Genomic DNA, 27,212 nt, shown 5'->3' on the forward strand with positions numbered 1-27,212 from the left:
CAGGTGGTCGAAATCTCCGGAGCCCTTCACTACGGCGTCCCTCATAGCCCGAGTCGCTTTGGGACGTTAAACCCCCTAAACTAAACCATACCGACTTTATCACCCGTGTCATCACGCAATTCACCCAGAAAAATCCGAGGCGTCTGCAGTTGCTGTTAAAGGAAGACTGAATGAGTGGCTGTAGTTGCGTGTTTGTGAACATGTTGTGCTGTGTGCTGGTCATCAATTCAGCAAGACTGAGCACTCTTCTCCACGAAGTGATAGTATCTTTTTGCATTTTTTATTCAGACGCACTGGATTTCTTGTAGCCATAAAGGAAAGAATGGTCAACTCAAGGAGCGTGTTGAAAACGGTCAGAGAGGCAGCCAGTGTTTAGCTTCTAGTCCCTCGAGATCAGTGAAAGTTAGGACCACGAGAATTTTCATATACTAAGCGTGGCGCTAGGAAGAGCCTTTTATTTGCCGTCAAGTTCTTCTGAAGGAGCTTTAATGTTAGGGAAGGTCAGTTTCACCTTCGCGGCACTTCATGAAGCTTCATGAAACGAACATGGAGGCAAGATTACTAATCACTTTTCAGTCGAAACGCCGCGCTTTCAAAATACCCAGTCTCAAATGCCCTGTACTGATTAAACGGATTCTCACAGATTTCTTTAAAGAAAACGGCATAGCTTGCTCGTACTGCCGAGGTTTATTGCTGTTAGGCTGTAAAATAAAGATGACGTCTCGATATTTCTAATATTTTTGTTCAAGTACTCTACGCGTATAATAAAAGCTCACCTAAAACATACAGATGAGCGGTATGTTTTAAGTAGCCTAAAAAACCAAACATCAACCTTTCGCGCCCCATTACCAAACGCAGCTGAAATGCATGCAGTGACGCACTGCTGAACGACTTGTCCCAAAACAACGCTGTCTGATTCAATTGCGGTATTGAGTGACTAATGCAGAGTAAAACAAATGTAAAGCATAAATGTTGTTCACCCTCATTTGAGCTGCCAGGAATACAACTGACTATTCACGCATAATTATAACCGGTATATACGCTTTAGTTTGGGAGGGGGGATGTTATTGAAGGAAGGAAAAATAGAAAGTTGGGGCCACGCGACGCGTGCAGTAATTTCTCTCTGGAACGAGGCAATGGTCGCTGCGCCGCGCTGGGGGAGGGGGAAGGTAAAGGAAAGAGAGTAGAAATAGAGGGGTACGTGCTCGCCGAGAGGAAGTCGCAATTCCCGCAGTCGAGCAGGGAAGGGAGGCCGAGCCGAGAGCAGAGCGCCGATGCGCACTCGGCTGGGTGATGGAGCCGACTGAGCTCGCGGGGGGCGTGGCTTGAGGCGCGCGGACCGCAGGGAGGCGCAGGCTTCTGGGCCAATGGGGAGGCACCTGAATGGTGGTGTACCGCATAAGCAGATGGCGGGCAAGGAATTTGCGCGCAAAGGAAGAAGTAGGATGCCGCGAAGGGGATGGGGGCATGGAATGCCCGTAAAGAGATACAAAGTCGACCCAAGGCGGGAAGGGGTGGCGAGCGAACCAGCCCGACGGCAAGAGAGCGGGAGGCCACGGGAAACGAGGCGCCCGAAGGGGCGAAGCGGTGGCGGCAGAAGCGGATGAGTCCGGGGGTCCCTGCCCATGAACAGGACAACGCAGACTACCGCCTATCGACAGTGTAGGCGTGTCAATGCACCCCACCCCGTGTGTGCTGACAAGTTCGGCCAACCCCGTGGAGCCCACGCCACCACGAGAAAACCCACAATACGAGCAGATGAGCGGTTCGCTCGAGTAGGGAATGCCTTAGAGGGCGGACGTAAGTTTTACAAGGAAATGCAACAAGAGAGGCGCAAAAGAGAAATTAGAGGGCACGAAGTGCGCTCGAAGGGTGGGGGTCTGATGGACACAAAGAAAAAGCAGGCCGTTGAGGCGCGCCGAAAAGGGCGAGGTGTGAACACCCGCAGGGAATGCCTTGACGGCAGGAAAATTTGGGAGTACCACGTGGGCGGATGGCAGGCAGTGTAGTTGCGCGCACTGAAGAAAGGGAGCGAGGAAATCTAGAAGAGAGTATAGCCCCGTGCGAAAAGAGCGCGCGAACAGAATCGCAGCGTGGCGAACGGACCGGGAGGGCAAGTGCAGCGAGGCGCCCGACGGAGCGAAGCGGTGGCGGCAGAAGCGGATGAGTCCGGGGGCTTCCCATCGCGAACGCGACAACGCAGACTACCGCCCTTAGATAGCGAAGTACGCGTGCACGCACCCCGTGTGTGCCGTCAACTGCGGCCAACCCCTGGGCGCACACGCAACAACGAGAACGCCCGGAAAATGCGCCGAAAAGCGGACTGCCCGCACGCTATAGCCACAGAGGGGCAGAATTGAGATTAGAAAAGGAGGGCGACTGAATAAGAAGCCGTGAAAGTGGAATGCGGGAAAAAACCGCATTAAGGGGGCATAAGTAGCGCCCGAGTGAGGAAAGCGGGCCGGAGAGGGGCGCGGGTAGGGGGAGTAGAAATTACTCGCAAAGGAGTGCTGTGAAGGCAGGAGAATGAGAGCGGGCCAGAATGGCGCGCGGGGAAGAGGGTATTAGGAAGCCCCGAAGGACAAAGTTGCCATTGAGGCAGGAGGGGAAAGCAGGCACACGAGGTGCGCGCGAAAAAGTCCCCGTTCGTCCAGAATCCACAGGGAGATGTCCGAGCAGCAGACACACGCGGACACAGCACCGTGGTAAACCGTTCGAAGGAGGAGGGAAAGTCTGCTGGGTAAACCGCTGCAGTGCAGGGGCGTAGGAGTTTAGCTGATGTAGGACCACAGAATATGAGGCGCCGCAAGGTTTCTTGGGTTTCTTGAGTAATCCAAGGTAGCGGGCCGAAGTAGGGCGCGCGTAGTGGAAGCGAGGGCCTCGGAGGACGCCGACGGGCGAGAACAAAGGGCCTGGTGAGAGACCCCGGCCGCCGGCGAGTGCACTCGCCGGCGGCCGGAAGGAAACTCACGCTTTAGATTGGGCTCGTTCTGTATAATATCACAGAGAATTCAGTAAAACATGACGTTAAAACTCTGCTTATTCGGTATAATAAGGTTGTCGCTAAAATAAAAAGAAAAACTAAGTGTCTTTCATTTATTTTTTAAGTAAAGAAGCACAAACGAAAAAGTAGACAAAAATCGTGACGTATCTGCCATATTGACAGTTGGGAAATTACCGGGAAATCAAGTGGCCAGAAACACGAACATCGTCTGAACAGGTTAAAACGCTTGTATCGGCATGCGCAACAAAGTTGGTCTGGTAGATCACGGGAATGTGGGGCAAGCGGGTTTTGATCAAGACCTGCACCACTGCAAGCTGACAACTGCAGCGGCCATGCTGCGCACACGAGCTGCCCGCGTCGAAACAGCTGCTACCATCTTAGATGTGCACCCGCATCGGGTTCCTTTAGCAAAATGTGTTAAATACCGCTAAGGAAAGCTACTGCAAGCAAATCAAAAGCGCTTCAAAGCACTAATGAAGCGGGCTGCTGCTCAGGTGGCGCGGAGAAGGACTGTAGGTAAGATGGCGGCTTGGTCGCTTCCGGTAAGCGCATGCAGGCGCAGTGCGCTTTGTGAAATCGGTCTAATACTTTTTGCCGGGCGCCGGGCGTAAAATGGACAGCAGAACTTGTGGACCAGTTGGACTATGTGGGGCCGCCTTTACTGCTGTACAGGCTCGGAAGTAAGCGGCGGGTCCTGGTACCGCGCGGTCTCGGCATCAGCGCACCAACGGCGCTCACTCCTCTTGCCTTCTACGCCGCTTCGGGAAGAGATGTTTCCGGGTGGGGCTTGACGCGCCATGAGTGCATCCAGACTTCGTGCGGCCCTCTGTTTCTCTGAGTCACCGCTGGGCATTCGGCAGACGGGCGCGCCTGACCCGAAATCGGCGGACGCCCTTTGTAGCAACCTACCGCACGCGGAGAGGGACTTCCGGTGGCGCGCCGAGTGGGGCATGCTCCCCACCAAAGACAGGCTCCACTCCTGGCGCTTGGTTCCAGACTCGCGCTGCATGAACTGTGCTCAGGCTGAGGCACAAACAAATATCCTTGAAGAGTGTGTTGTGGCTAGCACATTGAGCCGTTTAGATTCACGCGCTTTTTCCATCCCTGTGTCGCGCGAAGGAAAAATAAATAGCTGTTGTTTAGCTCTGGTTAAACCTGGAGTTACGCGATAGCTACAGCTGGCCGAGTGCAACTCGCTCAGTCGAATTGCAAAGTCAGTCTTTCGCCGCTGTGTTTAGCTTGGAGTTCCTTTTCCATCTTCGTCCCTAGACATGGATTCACCTTCTCCCCCTCTCCACTCCTCCCCCACTCGCTTTCGCCGGCGCGCCACGCCGCTGGCAGCTGCCAAGGCAGCCATAGCGCCGCTTGCTTGCTGTTGTTGTCAGGAAAAATGTAGAGGAAAGTGCACAGGCCTGCCCACTAGCTCTAGTTGAGCCACAATCGCTGCCACGTGCTGAAAGTAGGAGAGTTAAAGATAGGAGAGCAAAAAGTGATAGAAAAGACGCGCGCTTTTATGCCCCAGGCCGATACCGGAGGCATTGCAATACCAGGCCAACCTGTGGCAGAGGTGAAGCAAGCTTCAAGCACTCCGCCACATTTCCAAAAATGAGTTTAATATCTTGGGCCCAAATGGGACCCGTAGCAGATATTAAATCAGATATTAAATGCCAGCATAATGCTAGCTAGCAATGCTAGCATAATGTACGCGCGCGGCGCGCACACCAGCTGCGTGCTCTGTCCTCACTCCGCGCATGCGCACAACTGACGAGGCCGCCGGTGTCTGCTCTGCCGTCGGCACAGCGGCGAGCACACCAGCTGCGGGCTATGACGTCACTGCGCATGCGCACAGCTGGCAGACCAGTGGTGCCACGCTGACCTCGCGAAGTGGCTGGCGTATTGTAGCTATCGCTAAAAAACCGCGCGGGAAGTTCGAGCCTCTTGACGCGGCTGATCGGTCTGATCCTTTGGAAAAACAGGAATGCTGCCGTATAATTGCGCCAACCACGTCGGCTCATGTTCCTGATGGTAGCACGTCCATCTCTCGGTGATTTTATGGGGCTACCTAGATAGCCAACTCCTTACCCTTGGAGAGCAAAGCTTCCTCCGCACGTGGTTGATGCCACACATCAAACTCAGGAAGGGTGCCGTGTCACTAGGGGCAAGATATTAATCTATGCATTTGCTACACTTTAGGCGAACCCTTTCTCTCAATTGCCCTGTAGGTTTTTACAGCTAATCTTGTTTGGCTTGTGAAGTCACAGGCCTGCGTCTCTCCTTGTTTATGTGAGAGCTCAAAGGACCATTGACTGCGCAGAATTCAATATGCTCTGTGGCCGGGGCTCCCGCGGGAGTTTATTTCATTTTCTTTGCTTCATAATGTATGAATGAAGTCCATAAGATCTGCTTGCACAAAGTTGTGATTTTTGATTTCGAGACTTTTTCCTCCTGTACCGCACTACCTCTGCATGCCCCGTGTCCTCTGTTTGCTCGACTCTTATTTGAATCCTTGTAAGCTACGTATTCGTGTTTTTCAATAAATTTTCTTTATCTCTTATTTTATTCCATTACGTAACCACGTCAGTTACCGCGGCAATCACTAGGTTACGATTTGCCATTATAACGCATTACCCAGGGTTACAAAACGCGAGAAGTAGTCTCACGCTCTAAAATCACGGGCATTGGTCCGGCAGATGGTGCCCAGAAAGCAACCATGGAGGCTGGTGGGCCTGGGAGGTCTCGTGACCTTACAATGTCCTCACAGCCTGCCAACCAGATTGTTAGCAAACTGCCTACCGTGGCAGGTGGTAGTTAAATTAACTATTGGTTGCTCGGAAAGAGCAACCTATAGCGCACAAGGCTCAAGAACATGGAAGCGCCTGCCATCGTAGGGCAGTGGTGGATCGCTTAACCGCCGCACCACTGCGCCAGGAGGAGTATGAGGACTACCAGGGGTCTGTGAATGTAAAGTAGAGAATGACCGCTTGCATATATGGGAAGTAATCCATTACGCTTTCGCGTTACCTGTCTCTTCAATTTTTTGTTTTGCCGAAACAGATGGGCGCCTGGTTGCAGTTAAAAATTTGTAGCTGGCCATCAGTAACCGTCATTGATTCAGTACATGCTATGATTAACGCGACTAACTGATTGAAGCCCATGTTTATTCCACATTAGAATGCGCCGAAGGCGCTACGGTGGAAGGGAATGTTGTTAAGGAGAAGGGGTAAGGCTGCCTCCTTTTTATTAAAACTTCCTGGAGGCAGCTAAGTGGAGGCTGTGTGCCTCTCGAGAGCGTTGCGGAGCCGTTCATCAACCAGCTACGCCTCAGAGTCATGGATGAACACGAGGAGTGCCCGCCAGAGCTCGATGGCACAATCTGGAGACGAGGTATCGGGGCAGGCCCAGGTCCAAATAGAAGAAGTCCACGGCTCCTGCTTAAACGTGGCCAGCACTCGAAGGCGAGGTGGTGTGTACAGAGGACATTCCCAGAACAGGTAGTTCATATTCGCACCGCAGTTGCACCTCGACCAGGAACCAGATACAGGTGGCATCCTGCCGTCCCAATGAAAACGGTCCACCAAGATAGGATTAAGAATGGTGCCTGTTTGAATCCGCCGCAGCAGGACCGATTCTCTTCGCGTGAATACCACCAGAGCAAGCGCAGGTATAGAGAGGGGGTTGCCCACAGCAGTGAGGAAGGCGGCGCAAAGTGGTTTCGTCACAGGCCTCTCCGCGATCAGATCTGCTACCTCAGGTGTGGTAGCGACGGAACGAGGAGTATCAGATGCGAGAGAGATCAGCGCGTGCTATACTCTATGAGCCTTCTCGTTTCCATGGATACCGAAGTGCGCGGAAAGTGCGAAGTGCGCATGTTACCGAATGGATGATTACATGCTGACCGCGTTCGCGAAGCAGGCATGCGTTATGCCTTATGTTCTGCATTATAGGGTCCATATAAAGAACGCTGGCGCATGCCCGGTAGGCAGCTTGAGAGTACGTGCACAGACGACGGTGAATGGGTTCAGTTTCAGAAGAAAGTGCGAAAGCCGACTGCAAATAGTCTGAAATGGCCATTAGTTTGGCTCAGCTACTAGACTGCGCTCCTGCCGATGTATGGAGGGGGGGGGGATCGGCCCTTATTCTCTGTTGTCTGGTCGTACCACGCAGTCGCATAGCAAGTGTGGCTGCTGCCGTCTGCAGGAAGTGCAGCGTCCGTGTACAGAACACGTTCAGTTGAGGGGAGTGAGCGCCGCGCCGCATTCGCAGATGCGCATCGATATGTAGTGGAAGTGGCTTCCCTTCAGTGAGTGGCGTGGTTTCCTGCTGTGGCGTCTTGCTCGGCAAAGTGGGAAATGTGTGTACATGGTGCCTGAGGATCCGCCTGCGTTTGTGCCGCGAAGTCGCGTTTGGTGCGTGTGCGTGCGCATGTCGAGGAGCTCTGAACGGTCATTGAGCTTGCTGAAGCTCTTGAGCGCATCAAGGCGTGTGTACCCCGAAAGTCCTGTGACAATGTAACTGGCCTCATTAAGTAAGCAGTCAAGCGCGACACTCCGTACAGTTAACAGGATGATATGGCAGCCCGTACATGATGCGGCGACGAGAAAAAGTATTGTTGTGTTTAATGGCACGTAGTCAGCTATGGCCATCATGCGCCAAGCACAAGGTATAGAAAATTTTTCTGCAGAACTTTATAAAATTTGCAAAAAGTGATTGGTGGTGTAGACGGCCAAAAATGTTTGTTTTTCTACCTAGTGATGCCAAAGAAAAGACAAAGCTTTAACGAAAGTCGAGTAACCTCTGCAACTATCATTGCATGTGCAAGGACGTTGAGGCTCCCAACCAATCGAATAAAGACCACAGCCTTCTTCTCAGAAATGAGAAAACAGCTGAGGTGTGGTTAAAAATGTCTCTTCTTATAAATTACTCAATATTATCAGATCTACAATTTGTTGAAAACTGCTGTCTTTAAAAACATAAAAATATGTGAAATGTGAGCAAGTGCATCTTCACCTAAGAGTGGAATTTCACCTAAGGGTGAAATTGCCTGTGTTCAGTGTAAAAAACTTCAAAATACATTTTCCTCAGTGTTCCAAGTTTTCTACATGAAAATAAAACATGGTTTATTGTTAGCTCATCTTCGCATAATTCACATTTGGGCTTCTCTTATTTCGTCAGTAGGAAATTATGTGTTAGATGTGTGGGTGTTATACGGACACGGCAGATAATCACTTCCTTGAAACGCTCTCAGCGGGTGCAGGACTTCCATTCTCATAAAACTGGTTTTACAAAGTGTATATTGTAATTCGCTTCATTGTCCCAAGCGGACTGCCATTTTTTGCTTTTTTTACAATTTACCGAGTTCATGCAATCCTTAAAGAGAATATTTTCTTTTTTATTTGCTTGCCACGAGCCTTTGAAGCGCAGAGTTCTGCTCTCTCGTTGTGTCAATTCCGAGATGACTCGGCACCCAGCAAAGTTTTATATTTTTTCCTTGAGCTATGACTTTTGTTATGTTGTGTATGATGTCACCGTGCATCGGAGTGATTGCATTTGTTAGAGTGGAGAGCGGCAAGTAAACTGAGAGAGTGTGTGTAAATAATACGGTTTCTGAGGTTCTCATTCAGTATTTTTCTTGAACTATGACTTTTGTTATGTTGTGTATGATGCCACCGATCATCCTTCTCTTCATAAGCACATCATTTAATACTATACTTGCCAAATGTCTCATTGTTTGTACACCATGAAGTTACATTGAATGGCACTGAGACAAAAGTAAAAAGAAAGGAAATCAGAGCTAATGCGACAGTGCAAAGCAGACGTTCAGAAGAAAAGCCGTGCGCGTTGTTGCGCTAATTAAGGATTGGTCGGCAGCGTTCTGAAGGTCACACGTTCCCCTATGAAATGGAAACGGCCAAAAACCATATTTATATTTGGCTATGAGGCCTTAGCATGCCTGAAATGTCATCATAACACGTAGGAATGTAAATTAACTATGCTTTATATAAACTGCTGCAATATACTGGAAATCGAAGCCATGACCCATGGGTTGCAAGTCAGATACGCTACCCCTAGGCCAAAGAGGCACTTTCGTTCTACTTGGTTAAGGAAAGAGTTCGAGTGTCTTCATGTGTTTCACGTGTTTTAGTGTGCCTGCTTAAGCATGCTAATGAGTATGTGTGATTAGAAAGAGGCGTTAATTACGAAAGATTGCAGCAAATACCCATTAACGCTGTGGCGTCATACCCTTAAGGGATAGCTTTAGCGTCACCCTATTTTTAGCACGTTGCCTACAAGGTCCATTCGGCGGTGCCAATTTCCTAATTACTAATAATTTTGCGACGACTGAGTGTCACTGGGTCGGACGCGCCAAGGCAGAATGAAAGCTTCGCCTTACGGCACTTGGACAAGACTTGTCGCAGTAGCGGAAATACTGATGTCCGAAACCACAAAATCCGCACCAGCGCTGGTAGCACCAGTTTTAGACGTGTTCGCTATGCGTGCTTCTCATTCGAAACTTCCAGCATAGAGTTCGATTAACAACACACACATATACCTGATCAGATGTTTAGGGGAATCCACCAAGGTGGAGTATATTTGTAATAAGGGTGCATTACTCACTGGCATCCACCCATGCACAGCCATACGACTACAAAGAAAAGCTATACAGCGTTCTCAGGAACTTCGCGGTTGAAGAAAAATTCGTCCTGGTCCAGGGTACGAACCCGGGACCACAAATTAAGCGGAGAGTCACTCTATTACTGCCGTTTCGAGCATGTCGAATCCCCCCGTCCCCCTCTTTCGCTACCTCTTGCTCGCGCCTCCGCTTCGGTCCTTCCCCAGTGCTTCCTACTGCACCACTACTCCTGGCTGGCAGAAGTGATGACGGAGAAACGTTTCCTCCTGCTTACAACCTTAGCAGACAGGATGCCGAGCCACCGAGTTACAGCCAGCGTCTGCAGCTCAAGTCGCCGGATCTTATCGCACTCTTTTGTGGCATAAGAAGTTTTCGGAGCATACAATGCCTGGTCACATAGCATCTCCAAGCCGAGTGCCACAACTAGGCTTCCTGTAGACAAAAGCACACAAAACCAAAAAGCACGCATATAAAGAAGCATAAACGCAGCCAACTGTTCTCCAGTTTCTGTTTTGGCATGCTAGAAACACGATGCTATTCAACTACCCCACAATAACAATGATGCTTGCACTGCACGCCTGATTTTACAAATCTTACAATGATGATACAGCTCTCGACAAATCAGTCGCACGCTAACACAACAAAAGTTCTAGCAGCGATGAGAAACTATAATTAATATGATTTAACTTTTAGAACGAGTACAAACTTTCCTTTCCTTTATTGATCCATCTTTTTCGACGTTCCCATCGTAGCGCTTCTTGACGTCATCCGGGAGTTTGCGCCATGTTTCGTCCGAGAAGTATGCAGGCTTCCAGCGATAGTATTCTCCGGTGGGCACTTCTGATAACAAAATCAATAGAAACGGAAGAGCATTGATAAATGTCGCACACGAGATTAAGTGTTTCTTTACATTGCAAAAAATACGCGCGCAATGCGGCCCTGATGATAAGCCGTGCCACTGCTTCCTGGCAGCTACAGCTTCTCAGTCAACAGTGAACCTATGCTGCTGCAGTGAAGCAGGGTAGAGTCCGAGCGGGAATCTCTATTGAATATCCAACCACATGCAGCCTTTCTCGCATGCAACACTCCTGTGCGCATATATCGCTATGCATGACCCAATCCTTTAAAGGACACGAGCTCACATGACAGTTCCCGCAATGAAGACGACAGCAGCACGGTAAGGGGTTGCCTGAGGAGAAGAGGTTACGAACAGAGGAAAGCCGTTTTAATCGCGGGCACCTGCGTCTACCCTGTGGTAGTTTGACGGAGAAAAGTGTTGAAAATTGGAGCGCCACAATATCTGGGAAACTCAAAAACCATGCACACCTTAGGACGTATGTGCTGGTAACGCTTTCACCAGTCATCTTTCAAGTGGCTGCTGTCGACACACAAAAATGTGGAGCGTAAATGGCATCAACTGGATCTAACTGCAATGATGTAAATTTCAGACATAAAGTATACCTGCTGTGCACTGTTTACAGCTAAGGAAGCTCTTTTGATGCATGAAGTGTGCATTGTTATAAATCAACAGGCCTCGTGGAGAGAATAGTAATTCTAGACCTCACTCTTCTGAAAATTCGGACTTACACAGACGCTACAAAAGCCCCTGTACGGAGATTAAAAGCAGACCCCATGTGCTCTAAAATTTGGACAAAGGCTGCACCGGTAACGGCGCCACATCGCCACCATTACTTCTCCACCTGCTTGCTCGCTTCCGCGCCGGTTTCTGCTGCAATTCATCGTTTAGATTGAATACATTTCAAACCTAGCGCTCGCCTTATTCGGCTCGAGCGCCGATGCCCTAGCCCCGCCTGTAGGAACCAAGTGTAGTCTCTCACATATCTAATGTGTGGTGCATGTCCGTAGCATTCCTTATAAGCTCATGCCGAACACAACCAAGGGAGGAGACACGGAGAGGACAAGAGAAACAAGTGTCCCGCCTTTGCCACACGCCGCGAGCTACCGGTAGCAGCTTTTCCGGCAAGCAGACAAAGCGATGATGTCGATGATTACAATGGCTATTAATGTCAATAAATATCATGAAGATAACAGTACTGCTGGATCATGATGGCGTGTATTGATAGATGAGTGCTTGTGCAAAGGGGCTCAGAATGCGATTTCGCAGCGATAGCTCTTAGTGCCAATTCTCTCGTTTCGTGGCATGCAGATGTGTCCTCACAGCAAGACATATGAAATCATTTAAAGAGCGGCAATACTGTTAGAGGCGCGACAGGCGACATCAGGGTCGATATAAAGGCAAGCTTTAACTGCGCATCGTCTAATGTTATCGACATGCTTCCATGCTCCTCTTGTCCGAAACAATATATCGGGTAAACAGGGCAATCAATGAGCGCCAGAATAAACGTCATCGAGCTGACAGCAAGGAGCCTACAGAAGGCAAAGGCTGAACAATTTATTCATCATCATCATCAGCCTGACTACACCCACTGCAGGGCAAAGGCATCTCCCACGTCTCTCCAATTAACCCTGCCCTTTCCCAGCTTCATCCACACTTTGCCTGCAAAATTCTTAAACTCATCCCTCCATCTAACCTTCTGCCGCCCCCTGCTACGCTTACTTTCTCTTCAAATCCACACCGTCATCCTTAAGGACCGGCGGTTATCTTGCCTGAACCGCGCCGTAAGAGAAGCGATTAAAGAGGGACTGCCAGAAAAAAAGGGAGAGGTGCCGTAGTGGAGGGCTCCGGAATAATTACGACCACCTGGGATTTTTAACGGGAAAGGAGGGGCTGACAGAGGAAAGGAAGGAAAAGATTGGTAGTGAAGGGCTCCGGAATATTTTCGACAACCTGGAATCTAACGCGCACTGACATCGCGTTTGCCTCGCCGTGATGGCTCAGGGGTTAGGGCACTTGACTACTGATCCGGAGTTCCCAGGTCCGATCTCGACCGCGGCGGCCGCGTTTCGATGGAGGCAAGACGCAAGGCGCCCGTGTGCTGTGTGATTTCGGTGCACGAAAAGAAAGAGCACGCGTCTGTCGACTGGTTCCAACTGGGGCACTAGCACTGCTACAATAGTGCGGTCGAGCGGCTGGCAAGAAATCGAAGCAGCCACTGTGCAATACAGTTTAAGCGTCAGAGGCATCTCTGGGAGTCCAATGTGCGCTCATCCATACTGCAGTGCCATAATCACCACAGGCGAAAAACAGGATACGTTTCAACTGTTTTTTGTTCGCCTTACATACCTTCCAAGCGACACGAACAGATTAGTCGAGGAACAAATTTTGTTTCAGCTGTGGATGCCTGATTTCCGGTTTCACACGGATTATTAATGCGTTACTGCAAACGGAAAGGGCGAGCGATGTCCGTCATATAGTAAGTGGCAGGTGGCCCATCCGCCACATCGCTTAGCCCAGAAATTCTGTGCAAGCGCAGGTTTAAAGGATTGCACCTACGCACTTTCCGCCCTGGTGGTTTAGTGGATAGAGTGCCCGGCTAATGAGCCGGATTTCCCGGGTTCGAACCAGACCGCGGTGGCCACGTTTCGATGGAGGCGGGACGCAAAGGTGCCCGTGTGCTGTGCGATTTCGGTGCACGTCAAAGATACTCAGGTGGTCGTAATTATTCTGGAGACCTCTACTACGGCACCTCTTTCTTCCTTTGTTCTTTCACTCCGACTTTTATTCCTTCCCTTACGGCGCGGTTCCGGGGTCCACCGAGATATGCGAGACAATCACTGTGCCATTTCTTTTACTGAAAGACCAATTTTCAATTTTACCCACGCACTGATCCAACGTAGCATGCATGACGCGCAGGTGGAGGCGAGCGAGGCGTTCCTCGGCGAGCTACGCTCCCGGAAGCGCGTAGCCCTGGAGTTGTCGCTGTTCGGCTACGCCTACAGGCTACGCAACACTGGGAGCTACGAGCTGCGAGCCAGCGTCCGTGGACCCGCGCCCCCGAGACCGTTCATCGACGAGCGCGGGCTTCTCGTCTATTTCGAGGTGCTTATGTCACGTCTTTTCTACGCAGCCACCGAACCTGGTCGTCGCCTTGGCCACTGATCGCTTCTTCGCACGTTTCACAATACCACCGCAAATGGCACTTATCATCGATAGATATACAACTGAACCTCGTTTTAACGAAGTGGTTCTTCATAGCCCATATTGACCGCGCTCCCAAGGAGAATCGGCAGTGCTTAGTTGTATTCAATTTTTCGCTATAAACCGTTTCGTCATAACAAGGTTCGACTGTCACTTTCTAAAATGGCCGTAGAGGATCTGTGTCCAGGAGGGTTTCGTTTCGTCCGGTCTATAATTCGGCTAAGATGCGTGCGCAACGGTAGTTTTCCTTGCACTGTCAATTCTAGGGCTGATATAGCCTGCCTTATGGCAAAGTCACTTCTCTTCACTATGTAGAGAGCATAGGAGAGGTGAATATGTTAAAGCGTTGTCGTTGTTAACGCCGCCATGCTTGCTTAGCCATATTATCCGTGCGGTTGGAATTACCGTAGTTAGCGTGCTTACCGTACGGCGCGGTGCTAAACACTGTATTACCAGATGCAACCATAATAAACGTGCTACAGTTACACACACTCACGGCGCTTTTGCACAATGTCTATGCACACAAGATGCCGACTGACCACGTGCATGCGGTGCACGCGTGCGCAGATCTGCCTCGAATTCAGCTCCGACCTATCGGTGCCACTGTACAACAAGGGAGCCGACTGCAAGATCGCCGTCAACCGGGACAAAGGACAGTGGATTGGCTACGACAACAATGCCACCATTCTCAACAACGTCTGTGCGCGTATCCTATCTCGCAATGTTTCTGATTTGCGAAGCGTCGCACTCAATCTACTGCTTGCCTGTAAAACATATCCGTGAAGCACGCCTTGAAAATCAGGGCGGCGCATGCATCAGCACATTCCGGAGCGGTGGCTTGCACTCACGTCACAGGTAGTGGCCGCCGTGCTTGAGACCACGTGTACAGCGAAAACCTGCACAATTCTTCCCTTATCGTCACCTGCATTCTGTAACCTATACCCCGTGCTCTTTACCCCTGTCTTGTTATTGTAGCATCTGAAGTTCCGCAACGCAGAATTACGGCCATAAAGCTTTCGCGGACGTATGCTGGAGCAGCTGTTCAGGAGTGGAATTACCCTCACGCACTATTGCGATATGCTTAAGCTGGGTATAGACAAAGTTATGTTGTCACGTCGTCTCTCACATGACCAATGCATTGCTGACACGTTGATGCCACATCTCATAACTGAAAGCGCAAGTCACTGTGCTGCGTTCACGGCCTGAAGGTACGTTTCTGAGTTATACGAGCTTTAAAGTAAGTCCCAAACTCTATACTATCAGCCATGAAAAGAAGGAAGCTGAGGTGGAAACACAAATAAAACCAGCATATTACCTCCTGGAGAGTAAATACAAGCGAGGCTGATTAAGATTTCAGCAAAAAGTTTTCGCACCTTCGAAATTAATAACAGGAGCCAGCATTGAGCTTCCCCTGGCTAGCAGCTTCTTACAGTGCTGTTTGTGGCTCAGTTGTCTTGTTTGCGTCTCATTTCTTGCTACGAGGGACACTGCAGTGGAAGGCTCCATAAATTCAGGCACCCTGGGGTTCTTTAACGCGGCCCCCAGTCGCACAGCAGACGGTTTACAGCGAGAGCTGTCGGTAAAAAGACCACCAAAAAAATGGCGTCGTGCGCCGTCCACACCGTTAACCACTGCGGAAGAAAGAGAGGCACACCACCTTCCGCGCTCGAGGCGGCTGGCGAGACGCGCTTTGAAAGTTTGCGGGAGAGGAGAAACGGCCGTCAAGAACAAGCACTTCAGAAGATAGAAGCGAGGAAGAGAGCGCTGTCGCCACTGCACGGGAGTAAAACAGACCGGAGACATTTCCAATCATTACAGTGACCGCAGTGGTGTGCTGTTCGTAGCGGAAGAACCGGTGTTAATGTGGAATGAGGTAAACGCACGGTACGATCGACAGCGCATTCAAAGCAGCTGTGGGGGTGTAAAAACACTTCATGACAAATGAAGGTCATGCACACGTTAAGTTGTACTAGTTACACACACCATTTAAAGAATTGCCCTTTACGCTGAGCTGCGAAAATTTGGACACCTAATCGTTATAAGCTGTGACAATGCGGGAACATAAGAACCTCACTGTGAGGTGCCATGCATGACTTTGCACCTGCCAGCCGTGGCATATGACAAGGTTCTTCCAACAGCGGTCATCTTGCTGACTTTCTCACCTCTCCCCAGGAAAAGGAGAGGGTGATGCTCATTTCTGCACTGCCGTCTGCCAACAGTGGCATGCCGCAGCTGTCTCTTCTATGTTCTTGGCAGGTGGCTCTAGCATATGCTAAGCTGCCAGTTTTTACCTTGCTGGTCACAAGGTGTGACACCATTGGCGAGTGCGGGGACATGGGACTCTTATGCTATCCATAAAAACGCTAAACGCAGCGGTAGCTAAACTTTGCACATGGCCAGTAAAACCACGTGCAAGCACCACATGCGCGAAACGGGCTAACAGCTGCCACAGAGTTTAGCGTTTCTCACCTTCATTTAAATGCGGTCGACACAGCTGGATTCAAAATCGCAACCGTGGGCTCAGCAGCCGAGGCCAAAGTGAGTGAGCCGTCTGACGGGTACGCCTTCCGGGTTTGTGGTGTTTACGCCTGCTAGGCAGTTAATGGTCGACAAATACCGCGCAGGTGCTGTTCGCCAAGCGAATCCTTATGGGCAGTATCGCCGTGGTGACCGTTGACATGGACGACTACAACGGCAACTGCGGCCAGCGCAATGTGCTGCTGGGACAGCTGCACAACGCGCTCAACGAACTGGACCGGCCCATCAAGAGGCTATCGGCGAACCTCAGCCCGTCTGAGTCAGCGTCGTCGTCAACGACCGCACCCGCCGCGGTGGCTCAGTGGTTAGGGCGCTCGACTACTGATCTGGAGTTCCCGGGTTCGAACCCGACCGCGGCGGCTGCGTTTTTATGGAGGAAAAACGCTAAGGCGCCCGTGAGCTGTGCGATGTCAGTGCACGTTAAAGATCCCCAGGTGGTCGAAATTATTCCGGAGCCCTCCACTACGGCACCTAATTCTTCCTTTCTTCTTTCACTCCCTCTCTTATCCCTCCCCTTACGTCGCGGTTCAGGTGTCCAACGATATATGAGACAGATACTGCGCCATTTCCTTTCCCCAAAAAACCAATTATTATTATTATTATCAACGACCGCCGCGTCCCAGAGGACTGCTGCTACGCCGAGCACCCAGATGATTCCGGTTAGGCCCAGAGGGCACATGACAATCGCTGGGTTCAGCGACCGCGAGAAGCGTTCACACTGCACAGGGATTCATTCAACTGCATAGGGCCTCGCTTACATCGTGGGCCAAGATTGAATAAATACCATGTGGATGTAAAATAAAAGTTTTACATTGAAGGCAAGATGCATGTCGGTCTTTGTAGTATGCTGGCGTGTTTGAATGTATCCAGAGACGATTCATACAGCAAAAGCTGTCTGAGCAGATGAACAAAGAGATTTTACACCCGTGCACATTGTAATAACGAGTACTTTTCTTCACTGACGGCAGACGAGAAGGGTCTGCTAGCAGATGGGGGAAGGCTACTGGCCACTGCCTTTTTATGCGCCCAAAATAGACAGTCGGTTGTGAGGCAGATGTATTGGTGTACTCCAGACTGTTTTGACCATATGGGGTTTTGCAGTGTGCACGGAAATATAAGAATACAGGTGCTTTTAACGCGATAGCTTTAGGGAGTTCATGTGGCAGAACATTCGACGTCGGCATTGGCCACAGTAAGCGAAAAATCCCCAGAGAAGCAACTTAGAAGGTGGGTGGGCCAGCTAAGTCATGTCACCTTGTGGCGGCATCACAACATGCCCACAGGACTGTGCACAAACTGCCCACCGTGGCAATTATATTAATTATTGGTCGAGAGAGGCTGCTGAGAAGAGCAACCTGGATCGCACATATCCCACCAGTGGCAGCATCGGCCTTCACAGGTTAGTGGCGCATTGCGTAACCGCTGCCCTACTGCGCCAGGAGTGGTATGAGTACTCCCAGGGTTCTATGAATGCTAAGTACAGGATGCCCAGTTTTGTATATATGGGGCATTGATCCATTAGCTTGCGCATTATACCTTTATGGTGAGGCTTGAGTGCCCCCCGGTTTTTGAATATATTTTTGCCTCATTTGAAATATGGTTATTGCAGCTGGGATATAACTCTCAAACATTGCCGCAGTGGTCAGATACTACAGCAACCAAAACCTATGATCATACATGAGAACCTTCAACAGTATTTATTATACTTGCAACAGAAGTTGCCATCGATACTCTGATGGCAGTATCATGTGCAGGTTGGTTTGCATCCGCCATGTTACAGCATGTTGCATCGCTTAGCATTTATGTGCACCACGCAGGAATGAACAGGAGCGCTATATGCACTGTTAACATGCGCAATGCTCAAAGTAGACAATGGACCAAGCACCATGTTCATGTTCCGAAATGAGATACCGTAAACAAGTCATTTTTCTCAAGGTTAATATTTCACACATTCAGGCAAACTCACGATACCGGAATATTTCGAGAGTGCTAAATTTTGGAAAGGATAAGTGAGAAGCTCCTTAGTGCTCCGTTTTACCACATTATTCACGGCAGCAATTTTTTGCAATGTGCTGTTTATGTGATTCTGGACAAAACGAGAAAATTAGGCATTCACAGAAATTAAAGGTGCACAATATAGGAATCTGAACTCGTCTTTTTATCACGGGAACTCTATCTACACATCCCGGGCATTCTTAGAAACTTTGATCGGATTAAGCGTCCCGGCACCCCCCTTTTTTTGATCTTAACGCGCTAAGTAGGCGGAGTTAACCAACGCGTCGAGTGCCTTTGAGTGAGTACAGTGGCAGCTCACTTTCGCTTTTATTTAGTTTTTATGTTTTTGTGAATAAACAGTTTAAGTCACAGACAATATACCCGAAAATTAGGCCCGCGGAAATAAAGATGCACGTGGACTCTGATTTACGTATCACTCCACTAATGCCAGAGAGACAAGCCGCCGCGGACTCGACGCGTTAGTTGACTCCTCCTCCCTACCGCGTTGAGTTCAAAAAAGGCGCGAGCCGGTACGTTATTTCCGATTTAATTAGGGTAATTGGAAGCACAGGACAATAAATAGAAGTTTCTAAGAATGCCCAGAACGTGTAGATAGAGTTCCCATGGTAAAAAGCTGAGTTCAGATTCCTCTTCAGTGCAACTTTAAATCGTTTTACAACATAACAGAGGCGAATGGGGCAACTTGTCCCTAACGGTGCTAAGTAATCTCTGATCTTTATGATGATACTCATGGATAAAGCTTGAGTGTGCCCACCCACTCTCTCAGCACAGACAAGAGCCAGAACTTTTGCAAAATATTTTTATTCCCAATGCATGGCGAATGGCTGAACAGGCTTAAGCAATGACAGGGGACAAAACCATCCTCCACACCACCGTTATCTTTGGTCAGCGCAGATTCATAAAGGTCTCTTAGAGGAACAGCCAGACTCTTAACCGAACAAACCAACACCACTATATGAAATAAGGGGCAAATACTTTACACAACAAACGTACATAGAAGACTGTTTCATGATTAACAAAAATATTGGTGTGCTCATAAAGTGCATAAAATATCACAAACACAACACAAAATGTTTGTATGGAGCCCATTTAGCTCATGTTCATTTCAGTGGCATGCAGCATAAGAGCAAAGCTGTCACCACTCGTGTATGTGGCATTCGTAGTTGCATGTCAGCCATAAGGTAAACCATCAGTAAAAGCTTCATCGCTCACTCTTTCAAAACTCCTTGCAAGGCTGGAAACCTTCCTCACAACCAATTCATTCCCTGTCTCCTACTCCCAAGCCTGAGTTACCACAGCTCGGACTCCTTGTCGGCTGAAGGCACTTCGAGCACGCATGGAGAGTCCGTCAGCCTTGCTACCCGCTCCCCTTCAACCACATCCCCAATGATCCACGCTGGGTATCCCTCCTGCTGCTCACTTTCTTAGCATTATGCTTTGGCTTTCTCCTTTGGAAGGCACATCAGCAGACCACACGAGAAAGGGAAAATGCAACTCATTAATGCCACACATTTCAACGGTATAAACTGTCACTGCAACAAACGAAATAAACTTGAAATAAAATTGCCGCTGTTTTGCCGCAATTCCTCTATTGCTGCTAAATTGCTGCAATTCCTGTGTTATGATGATAAATATATTATTATTGCACTCCACTCCTTCTCTACCGCCACAGGGGCCTTTTAGTTATTGAAATAAATAAATAAATAAATAAATTCTATATCCTAATATATTGGCAAGAGGATTTGAGAAAACACCCAAAATGATGCTTTAACACGTTCATTGCATCTTGGGTGACCGGTGGGTGATCCAAGATACTGAATCGCACGATGAATCCGTCGCTATGCTCTGATTTATCAAAGAGCCTGTGGAAAGGACACACGCCACGTCGCTGTAGCCATTTATTGGCGTTTCCAGGAAGTTGTAATTGCCAAGTAAAAAAAAGTTTGCAACAATAGCACTAAGGGCAGCGTTATCTGTGTGAAGACAAGAAATTTTCTCTATGTGAAGCCTCAAGAAGTGCCAAAGACCTCCCTACTCTGCCCTCCACAAGAACCATGCATCCATCACCAACCCACCTGCCTCCACACACCAGAAGCCCATGCAGCAGCAGAGCAAAAAAGCAACAGTAAAATCAAATCCAAAGACACAGTGGGAAAGTCAGCTGCCCTCCAGAAGCATCGCCAACCGGCCACAGCCTCACCATGCCCCCTAGCTAGGGGGCTGCCAACCTAGACACCTTCAAGAAAAATTCTGTTGCCGGTGCAAAGCATCAAGGCAATCACTCTAGTGTTCCACCGATGGCGTTCTTCTCCCGCTCGAACGCGAGCAAAAGCACCTCGCGGAAAGACGGGTAGACAACGATCTCCTTGAGGCGCTCCAGCGCCCAGCGGCTCCCGGTGACCATTAGCTGGAGAAACCACTCGTCCATACGGTCCGTCTTGAGGTCACACTGGATGTCCTCAACGCCGGACCAGTCCATCAAGATCTTCTTGATGATGTCCTCGTAGCGGCGCAGGATTTCGAAGAATTCTTCGTCTTCCCGGTTGATGTAAATCCTGGGGACAGCCAACAGGTTGACAGACTACTATTAACGCATTTCAGGATACTGCGGTGAATACAAATATCGATGCACTGCGAGTAAGGGTGCTTTAAAAAAGCTGTAAATTCGCAGGTTGGATTTGCGAAACATGCAGTGGCTGTTTCTGTTAACTTCCTCAATAAATGGCACTGAGACGGCGTATGCTGATTTTATAGCACTTCTCCAAGCATGCAGGTAACGTACACACGTAACAAACGGCAGTCACAAAGCCTGCCAATTGGGGCTCATGGCACGGTTCGTTAGCGTTTCCTTAGAAAACACCTCAAGGAAAGCATGAAAGCAAGGCATTGAGGAGGGTAATGAATATAGACGATTATCGCCGATTGATGCAATATCTGATGACTGTGCGGTGTATTCCCAAGCAACAAGGCCTCACCAATTGGCCTACATCTTTGCTCTCCTTAGACTCCTTGTGAACTGCGTAAGCATGTAGCGGTGCGCACGGAAAAATGTTCACAGACTCACGGACGTCTTTCCTGTGTCAGTGGTGTTCTACGTTAAGTTTCCGTAGAACATGAGCACAACGTAAGCCCTCAACAAAGGTGACGCGAATGTTTAACGACCAATTCCGGGTTTGAGTCAATAGGAGAGAGGAGCATTACTGGTACAGAATTCCCAGCAGTACCCTTGCTCAAAACAGGAATCGATACCTCCGCTGCTGCCTGGAAATCTTTAGAAGCTGTCTGCTACGTATTTTGATTGTTCTCCCCTTTAAAGGGTAACAGAAAAAATTCTGTCAGTTTCTTTGCCTTGAAAGAGGTCCGCAGGCCTAGTAATCATGACAGTGAGCTCGACCCACCGCTGCACAGAGACAATAATTATTTGCAAATAATTTTGTACAGGCAGTTTTAATCTCCATCTGAGGCTTAAGTGCGCCTCGATGTCAGGATTGCCTGGCCAACCCGGACATATGCATTCCTGATGATGTCGGCGACACCGGAAAGCACCAAACACTGGTTGTTCACAGGTTTCACAGGCGAGTTCGGTAACGTTACAGCGTTAAGGGCAAATGCACCTTGACGTCACTGGATTCATTCAGTTCTTCAAACGACGTCACTCCTGTTTAGAAGAAAGGTGTGAAATATACCTGATCAGCTCTGTGGAGGGGCACCCCTCGGGTGCCCTGCGCAGGTAGGCAAGGTTGCCGGACATGGAAAGTCGGTTGAGCGTGATCAGGGCCAGGTGTCCCAGCCGGTAGCGGCGCCGGCACTCCTTGGAGATCACCTCCCCGTCGCTTCCGCCCTGGAAGATCTTGAGGCACCATGCGCACGCAAAGCGCAGGCACAGGATCACCAGCTTGTGCGGCGGCATGTCCCTCGAGATGGAGCGGGACACCTGTGATGGGAGGTGAATAGTGAGCCTCCACCGATAACTCCCCCACGCTGAGGATGGCACACAATATTTAAGTGCATTTATCTACGAATACGTTTTTCTTGGTAGAGCGATGACATTCGCTTACTGTGTTACCACATAGAGTCGCCTTCACTTCATACTGGGAGCGTGCGAAATGTCTTGAAGGAGCATGTAAATACCCTCTCAGCCTACTTAAGCTCTCGGGATTTTCACAAAATAAACCTCAATCCAGGTTACGTGCCCAATCGTGCACATTTCCCTGTTGTTTGAAAAAAAGCCGAACATAAGGCAGGAGAAATCGTCAGTGTAGAATGACTGCTCGTTATTACTCAGTTATGACAGCGGAGACGTACTATCCCAGTCGTGATCGTACCAGCCGATTGTCTAATGCAGGTGCGTCTACTTTACCGCTGGCCAAGTGCAGCTCATCCGGTACATGCGCAGTACATGGGTGCTATGTTAAAACGTTATATTCATACCACACAACACAAATTGGCGCCTATACCGAGTTACAAGGTCGTCATCATCATCCTGGTAGACCATCGACGCAGCTGTGATATCAGAACACGAAACAAAATGCCACCACTTCGCAAGCTTCCCATACAACAGCACATGGCGCCTCCTTTCAAAGCTGCCACATGTAGCTGTATGCTACGTTTATGTTTAAAAAACAGACTGAGTTTTGTTCAAACAGGCGAACCACATTGCTGCCTCTACCCCGCTTCTTACGGCCGTTGGATGGCGAACTCTAGCCAGCAAACGGCGATGCAGAAAAGAGCCTTATGCACGAAGCACATAAAGGAGCCAAGCCCTCTAGCTTGTAGGTCTACTCTTTGGTCTCGTAGCCCAGGAAATCCACCCAACGCAGCTTTTTTGCTGGCATCACGCACCTTAAAACAGGCCTCGCGCATGATACTCTTGTAGACGCCCAACTCCTCTGTGTTCTTGACAAAGAGAAACTCGCGACTGGAGTCGATCCATTCGTACATGAGCCTGAGCAGGTTGGTCAGCACCTGCGTGTCGCCGTGCTGTGTGCCGTCCTGGTCGCCGCCACCAGGTTGCGGCAGGCCAAGCAGCAGCGCCCCGAGTCGTTGGCAGAAGCTGTTGCGCGATGCCGGCACAGGGAGGCAAGAGGACGTGTTGACCACGATGCGCATGAGCACATCGTACACCACCCAGGGGAAGCTCTGGATGCCACCTTCGGAGGACTGAAGCTCGTACGTCACCTGCTCCCCGACACAGCATAATACATTTACAATGTGTCTTCCACAAGGTGTTAGCCTTAAACTAGTCGCCGTAAGGTGTTCAGTATGCAGTCGCGTCGAACGAAACACGCCGAAGCAAGACCATGGACCTTTGGCAAAACATGCATCGCAGTGAAATATCTTCAAAAAACGCTGAAAATTTTGCGGAGACACTGCACCTCCACCTTTAAAGGCGTGATGTGACATCGGCTCCTTTTGCACACGCAGACACGCACACTCAACCGCAAATGAAAGTTAATTTGTAATACAGATATATCTCCTATCTTGCATTGTGACACCGCCCGCAAGCTTAACACGATTTATCGAGCGTGTCTCTTCGAGTGACATCAGCACCGTTAACGACGATAGAGACGGCAGGCCATCCTATGGCCACCCGTTATCGTCAGCCGCTGCAAACACACTGTGCAACATGGTCTCAGACATAACGGCCAACGCTCCGTGGCACTGGGGTCAGTCCTCCAAGCCACATGCTTCACCATCCGCGTTAAATCTGCGGGTGCTGGTATTCCTCCCTGAGATGTTATTTCGGCCATTAAGTTCTACATATGGCTAAATAACAAAGCGAAGGACAAAGAAAGTGAAACGACTACAACACCGTTGTCAAGATTATAAAGCGGCAGCCTTTATCGTTGCGTTCATGAGCCATATCTTTTTTCGGCTCGTTTGTTCGAATGACCAGCTTCCCTCCATATGCACTGACGATAGCACAGCTGAATACCAGATTGAAAGCGCAGTACGCCTCACCTGGTACCAGGCGGAGGCCTTAAGCTTCTCGTGAGCCTCGTCGAGCTGCTCAGAGAAAAACTCCTCGCGCGTTCGGCGCACCACATGCTCGACCTGGCTCTCGAGCACCATGGCCATGTCCGTAGGGTCGTTCTCCTTCATATATTTGCTGAGCTTGGACACAGCCCCGGAGAAAGCCTCGCTTTCGGTTTCGATCCGGTACGACTTCAGCAGTGCCCGAATCTTCTTTGCATACCTGGAGCAATGAAAAAGGATGAAGCACTGTCACTGAACTGTGATTTGTGACTGGAAACGAGGAGGAAGAAGTTTGCTTGGCTGATGTGTTTTGCTGGCAGCTGCTGTTCTCTGGTTCTCCTGGTGGTTCCGGCTTGTTCATCATTGGTGAGCCCGCACTATTTGAGGGGGTTTTGGCCAAGGTGTAGGTTAAGGCACAGTTCATGTGAATCTGAAGGTGCGTTTTGCTGAAAGATGCCGTTGACCTCCCCAGGTGAAAGGTTGGCAGCTTGGTTTGCCAGCTTGCCAGCCCAAAGCCTGCCGCTTGAGTCCTTCCAAAAAATGGCATTGATGCAATTCCCGTGGTTCTCGTCCCAATCGGTGAGGGTGCAAACAAAATGAAAACCCCCAAACTAAGTCAACAGGAGCTAAGACCATTGACAGTCCATTATCTGCAGATCTCTGAAATGCGTCAATTTGGCCATTCAGGCATTGTGTGCAAGCCCTCAGGCGCCTATTGTGTTGCTAACTTGCTTTAGTGCAAAATTTCCAGCTCATTGCCGGTGAAAGCATTCATTCCTGAACAGCTTGCATGTTTCAAAGGTATCGTACGTGGTGTTGACCCAGCACCATTTCTTCACGAAATTCTAGAAGAATTTCCGGATGCAGGACTTGGGGTTCTTTCAGTCTACCGCTGTAGTAGAGAGGCAAATGGCTCACGTCTTGCTGCTGAATCTGTAATAACAACTTTTGCTGGCTCTTCCTGCCCTTCTGAACTAAAATCTGGCCAATTGTTTACCTTGTGGACCCACTAGAACCCCGCACTCTTCAATGCATCAACTGCTCTCGGTTCGGGCATAGCGGCAAAGCATTCAAGTCGGAGACCCCTTGCCGTTTATATGGAGAAGGTCATTCTGCTGATAACTGCACCTCAGAGCAGCCTCACTGCATCTGCAGCAACATTCACTCAGCTGATGATGCCAATTGCGCAAGACGTAGTGAAGAGCGCAGCTTGTTGGACATTATCAAAGAGAACCGGTGCTCTAGAGTCGATGCCTACGCTGCTCTTAACAGGAAAGTCTCATACGTTAGTCATGTGCGCGCTTCTGTTGGGGAGATTGAGTCCAACTTGACTGCCTCAACTGTGACCACAGTGTAAAAAGCGCTAAATGATGTGGTTGAGCGAATGCTGAACACATTTTCTGAGGCGGTGGCTCAGTTTGTTGTAGTTCAATCTGTGTCACCATCAACAACCGTCCTTTCAGCAACGTCTGCATCTGTTTCAGCTTGTGCAGGACCACTCAAAATCACCTCCTGATGCACCTCAGGTCCCACCTAACATCTCTGTTCCTAGCAGTGCATGTCGCACTGACACCTGCACACAGATGTCGAAATGTCGTGCCCTACGCTCAAGCGCCTTCCTTCCTCGTCACTAATTCTAGTTCTCCACAGATGAAAGCTAAAAAAGGACCACCCAAACTTCTTCCCCATGTTTACATCCTTAAAGAGACGGTTTCTACCTCTTCAATTGGTCAATAATCATGGCAGGTATTAAAGTGTTAAAATGGAATTGCCGATCCGTATTGTCTTCTCTTCCAGATCTAGAAATACTTATTCACAAACATAAACCTGATATATTGTGCTTCTACAAGAAACTTGGTTATCATCTTGTAAATCGTTTTAAATGAGGAACTTTCGAGTTTTCAGGTCAGATCGAAATGTTGGCAGGGGAGACGGATTGGTAACCATGCTATATAAACATTTGTGTCATCAGGCATCTATCTCTAAGAAAATTCTCCCTGACTGTGACCTTCTAGCGATCAAAATTTTATTTCCGCATTGCGTCGATATTACAATTGCTAACCTCTATTTTCCTTTAGGTGCACAGAGGACAGACTCTTTAGACAGCTTGGTGACAGGCACAAGCAGTGCAGCCATCGCAGGGGATTTTAACTCTCACCATGGTGACTGGGAAGTCGTACTGATTCCTGTGGCAAGCTTCTCTGGTCGTGGCTGTCTGCAAATTCTGTACGCTGCTGCAATTCTAGAGAAATAACCTTTATGCGAGGGGTTTCTCGCTCTACCATTGACTTAACAGTATCAGCAGGTAGGCTAGAGGTGACTGACTGGTCGACAGAGGATTCGGGTACATCTAGTGATCACCTTCCTATAACATTCACTATCCAGTTATCTCCGCTCAAAGCTAGTTGTGTAACCCATAAAATTGTCAACCACCATATCTATAAAAATCTGACGTCTTCCTCATTTAACTCTATAGTACAAGCTGGGAAGACAGAGCTCAGCAGACGGTTTCATTTTTGTAAAATGCAGTAGACCTCTCAATATTCGCTGTACCCACAGCAGTCTCTAATAAACAGCCGTCTCCTTGGTGGACAGAAGAAAGTGAGAAGGCCTATCGTCGCAGAAAAGGGGCCTGGCACCGGCTATTCTGCAACCAGAGTCCAGCTAACTGGTTTAGTTACAAATTCTTCTCAGCATCTTTCAAAAGAACAACTGCAAAAGCCAAGGAGGAACATAACCAAAATTTAAACACATAACTTTCAAATCCTCGCAATCGGAAGGCCCTGTATAGATTCATGGCGCATAACAAGAGTTCAGCAGTATCTCTCCTCACTAGTTCAACAGTGTTATCACCACAAAGGCTCAGGAAACCGTGGAGCGTATTGCTCAGGGATTGCCATTACGCTTCCAGATGCAGAGAAACGTCCCTTTGTGCACAATCTCACCATCTTCGGATTATACCGAGGTTGATGCATCAGAGCTCCTCT

The 27,212-nt window shown here is 49.2% G+C and overlaps 3 pseudogenes; all 3 read right to left on the reverse strand.

The window, feature by feature from the left end:
* Positions 1 to 4,517: 4,517 nt before the first annotated feature.
* LOC144116630 (U2 spliceosomal RNA) lies at positions 4,518 to 4,694 on the reverse strand (annotated as a pseudogene).
* Positions 4,695 to 6,264: 1,570 nt separating this feature from the next.
* LOC144136319 (uncharacterized) lies at positions 6,265 to 7,600 on the reverse strand (annotated as a pseudogene).
* Positions 7,601 to 19,901: 12,301 nt separating this feature from the next.
* The window catches only part of LOC144136399 (uncharacterized), a 31,539-nt pseudogene continuing 24,228 nt past the window's right edge, over positions 19,902 to 27,212 (reverse strand).

The sequence above is a fragment of the Amblyomma americanum genome, chromosome 1 (genome assembly GCF_052857255.1).
Source record: "Amblyomma americanum isolate KBUSLIRL-KWMA chromosome 1, ASM5285725v1, whole genome shotgun sequence".
NCBI classification, from domain to species: Eukaryota; Metazoa; Arthropoda; class Arachnida; order Ixodida; family Ixodidae; genus Amblyomma; species Amblyomma americanum.